A 5,259-nucleotide genomic window follows, 5' to 3' on the forward strand; every position below is an offset into this window, starting at 1 on the left:
CTTATCAAAGATATTATTATTATTATTTATTGTATTTATAAAGCGCCAACATATTACGCAGCGCTGGACAATAAATAGGGATACATACAATATTTAGGGGTGACATACAGCAAAATGACAATACCTGAATACAAGAAAGACCAGATCATGCAGCACAGTATGAGTACAAGGTAATGCTTAGTCACTGGAGGGGAGCATGGAGATTAGGCAAGTTAGGTTCACTCAGATGCATAGCATGGGTTCACAGTAATGGAGGTGCATGATCAGGTAGAACACAAAAGGAGGAGGACCCTGCCCAAAGGCTTACAATCTAGAGGGAGAGGTAAGGACACGGAAGGTAGGGGACCAGAGTTCAGCTGTGGGTTTAGAGCACTTGTGAGGGGTAGTAGGCCAGAGTGAAAAGGTGAGTTTTGAGGGCTTTCTTGAAGATGTTGAAGGAGGGGGCTGCCCTAATGGGTGGAGGTAGGGAGTTCCATAGTGTTGGAGCAGCTCTTGAGAAGTCCTGGAGGCATGCATGGGACTGGGTGATGCGGGGGGCGGTTAGGCGAAGTTCATTGGAAGAGCGGAGTGAACGGCTAGGTGTGTACCTCTGAGTAAGATCGGAAATGTCGGTTGGACAGGTTTTGTGGACAGATTTGTAGGTCAGACACAGTATCTTGAATCTGATTCTGGACTGGATAGGAAGCCAGTGGAGGGATTCAAGGAGGGGATCCGCCGTGGAGGAGCGATGGGAGCAGTGGATAATTCTAGCTGCCACATTCATGATGGACTGCAGTGGGGCTGTTCGGGTCATAGGGAGACCAGACAGCAGGGCATTGCAGTAGTCAAGGCGGGAAATTATGAGGGCATGGATGAGGAGTTTGGTGGTGGCAGAGGTCAGGAAAGGGCGAATCTTACAGATGTTACGAAGGTGGAAGTTGCAGGACTTTGTGAGGTTTTGGAAGTGGGGAGTGAAGGAGAGTGCGGAGTCCAGGGTGACACCCAGACAGCGGGCTTGAGATGTAGGGTGAATGGTAGTGTGGTTAACAGTGACATGCACATCTGGGAGGTTTATGGATGTCCTGGGTGGGAAGATCATAAATTCCATTTTTTCTAGGTTTAGTTTCAGGAACCTAGTGGACATCCAGGAGATGATGGCTGATAGACAGTAGGAGATCTTGTCCATGGTAGTGGTGGATATGTCAGGGGTGTGGAGGTAGATCTCGGTGTCATCTGCATACAGATGATAGTTAAAACCCATGGAGGAGATAACCTTGCCAATGGAGGATGAGTATAGGGTATATCACACCTTATCAAAGTTAAAGGGAACCTAAACTGAGAGGGATATGGATGTTTGCTTATAAACAATACCAGTTGCCTGGCAGTCCTGCTGATCTCTTTGGATGCACAAGTGGCTGAATCACAGACCTGAAACAAGCATGCAGCTAATCCAGTCTGACTTCAGTCAGAGCACCTGATCTGCATTTTTGTTCAGGGGCTGTGGCTGAAAACATTAGAGACACAGGATCAGCAGGAGAGACAGGCAACTGTTATTATTTTAAAAGAAAAAATCCATATCCTTCTCAGTTTGGGTTCCCTTTAACAAGCTTTATCAGAGTAGCATAGCGAGCGCCACGAACCCGCAGGGGCTCAGGGCAGGACGATTGTCATTGCCAATTAGCAGGCATAAGTTTGTAGCGCTCGATATGCTACTCTGATAAGGCGTGATATCTTTGATAAGGTGTGATATCTTTTCATAAGGTGTGATCTTTGATAAGGTGTGATATTTGCGTTATCACGGTTTAGTGAATCAAGCCCTATATGTGTGCTGCAAACCAGTCATACGTGGTGTTTTAGGCACTGAAAAGAATGAGTTCTATAATCTCTCACTATTCTAAAGTGATGCATTATGGGAGTAATTTCTTGATCAAATTTAGCTGAATACTTGCAAAACTTTTCTGTTTCCAGAAGCAGATTTGTACTTCGCATTGGCTTCACATTGTACTTACATACGTTAGTACTATGATGCCACCTAGTGACTAAAATATGATGTTTCCCCAAATACGTTCAGGAATATACAAGTGGTGATTTGACAAATAAAGTGACACCTGAAAGCTAAACCTAAAACAAACTTGTTAGGCCGCTCCCTAGCCCACGTTTTTCAGCAACGTACAGTGGTGGTACGCACTAAACTGCATTAAAGTCTTATGCATGATGAGTAGAGCATAATTCATTGCATGTAATGTATTGCAATCTGCTCTACTTGAGGTGTCTGCACTAAACTGTGTTCAGCAGAACATGTAAAGTCTTATCTCATGCGATAAGTAGAGCATAATGCAATACATAGGTAGCCAGAGAGCAGGCGCGGAGCTAGGGGGGGTCGGGGTAGGTCAAGTGCCCCCGGGCGCCGGGTCCCTAAGGGCGCCCAGCTGAGCTGATTTTTTTTTTTTCTGCGGAGGGGAGCAGCGCAGAGAAGAGAAGAGGGAGAGCTATGCGGACGGTGGAGAAGGGGGCCATCTCCCCCCCTTCTCTCACCTTAGGGCTCTCCCTCCCTCCATCGCTGTCCCCTCCGTTATTGTCCAGGTGCTGGCGCAGCGGGCGGGACTCACCTCCGTCTCGCTCCAGCGCCGGCCGGAAGTTCGGATCCCGCAGCCGCTGCTCTGGTCTGGACTAGACCAGAGTAGCGGCAGATCCATCCGCGCTGCGACGAGACGGAGGTAAGTTCCGCCCGCCGCTGCCAGCACCCGGACATTAATGGAGGGGACAGCGAGGGAGAGAGAGCAGCTCTCCCTCTTCTCTGCGCTGCTCCCCTCCTGCTGGGGAGGCAGGGAGGGGGACACCTGGCTACCTACTCTGGGCATATATACCCCTGGCTACATCTACTGGGCATATATACCCCCTGGCTACATCTACTGGGCATATATACACCTGGCTACATCTACTGGGCATATATACCCCTGGCTACATCTACTGGGCACATATACCCCTGGCTACATCTACTGGGCACATATACCCCTGGCTACATCTACTGGGCACATATACCCCTGGCTACATCTACTGGGCATATATACCCCTGGCTACATCTACTGGGCATATATACCCCTGGCTACATCTACTGGGCATATATACCCCTGGCTACATCTACTGGGCATATATACCCCCTGGCTACATCTACTGGGCATATATACCCCTGGCTACATCTACTGGGCATATATACCCCTGGCTACATCTACTGGGCATATATACCCCTGGCTACATCTACTGGGCATATATACCCCTGGCTACATCTACTGGGCATATATACCCCTGGCTACATATACTGGGCATATATACCCCTGGCTACATCTACTGGGCATATATACCCCCTGGCTACATCTACTGGGCACATATACACCTGGCTACATCTACTGGGCACATATACCCCTGGCTACATCTACTGGGCACATATACCCCTGGCTACATCTACTGGGCACATATACCCCTGGCTACATCTACTGGGCATATATACCCCTGGCTACATCTACTGGGCATATATACCCCTGGCTACATCTACTGGGCATATATACCCCTGGCTACATCTACTGGGCATATATACCCCCTGGCTACATCTACTGGGCATATATACCCCTGGCTACATCTACTGGGCATATATACCCCTGGCTACATCTACTGGGCATATATACCCCTGGCTACATCTACTGGGCATATATACCCCTGGCTACATCTACTGGGCATATATACCCCTGGCTACATATACTGGGCATATATACCCCTGGCTACATCTACTGGGCATATATACCCCCTGGCTACATCTACTGGGCACATATACACCTGGCTACATCTACTGGGCACATATACCCCTGGCTACATCTACTGGGCACGTATACCCCTGGCTACATCTACTGGGCACATATACCCCTGGCTACATCTACTGGGCATATATACCCCTGGCTACATCTACTGGGCATATATACCCCTGGCTACATCTACTGGGCATATATACCCCTGGCTACATCTACTGGGCATATATACCCCCTGGCTACATCTACTGGGCATATATACCCCTGGCTACATCTACTGGGCATATATACCCCTGGCTACATCTACTGGGCATATATACCCCTGGCTACATCTACTGGGCATATATACCCCTGGCTACATCTACTGGGCATATATACCCCTGGCTACATCTACTGGGCATATATACCCCTGGCTACATATACTGGGCATATATACCCCTGGCTACATATACTGGGCATATATACCCCTGGCTACATCTACTGGGCATATATACCCCCTGGCTACATCTACTGGGCATATATACCCCTGGCTACATCTACTGGGCATATATACCCCTGGCTACATCTACTGGGCATATATACCCCTGGCTACATATACTGGGCATATATACCCCTGGCTACATTTACTGGGCATATATACCCCCTGGCTACATGGACTGGGCATATATACCCCCTGGCTACATATACTGGGCATATATACCCCTGGCTACCTACTCTGGGCATATATACCCCTGGCTACATATACTGGGCATATATACCCCTTGGCTACATATACTGGGCATATATACCCCCTGGCTACATATACTGGGCATATATACCCCCTGGCTACATATACTGGGCATATATACCCCCTGGCTACATGGACTGGGCATATATACCCCTGGCTACATATACTGGGCACATATACGCCTGACTATATATACTGGGCACATATTATTCTCCTGGCTACATATACTGGGCATATATACCCCTGGCTACATATACTGGGCACATATACCTCTGGCTACATATACTGGGCACACATATCCCTGCCTACATATACTGGGCACATATACCCCTGGCTACCTGTTCTGTGGACATCTCTACCCCTGGCTACCTGTTCTGGGGACATCTATACCGCTGGCCACCTATTCTGGGGACATCTATACCGCTGGCCACCTATTCTGGGGACATCTATACTGCTGGCCACCTATTCTGGGGACAACTATAGACCTGGGGCTACCTATTTTTGGGGAACCACGTCAGATTGAGTGTATTTTGGAGAACTGCTGCCAGGTGAGAGGTGTCTACCATATTAAGGGGGCATTCTACCTATTTATGTGAAATGCTGTCTATTTATGTGACTCATGACTGCTGAATTTGTCTTGTTGGGGGCCTCATGGTTACTGAATTTGTCTTGTTGGGGGCCTCATGATTTGTTGGGGGCCTCAAGATCGCTGAATTTGTCTTGTTGGGGGCCTCATGATTGCTGAATTTGTCT

This window comes from Hyperolius riggenbachi, chromosome 2 (genome assembly GCF_040937935.1).
Source record: "Hyperolius riggenbachi isolate aHypRig1 chromosome 2, aHypRig1.pri, whole genome shotgun sequence".
NCBI lineage: Eukaryota > Metazoa > Chordata > Amphibia > Anura > Hyperoliidae > Hyperolius > Hyperolius riggenbachi.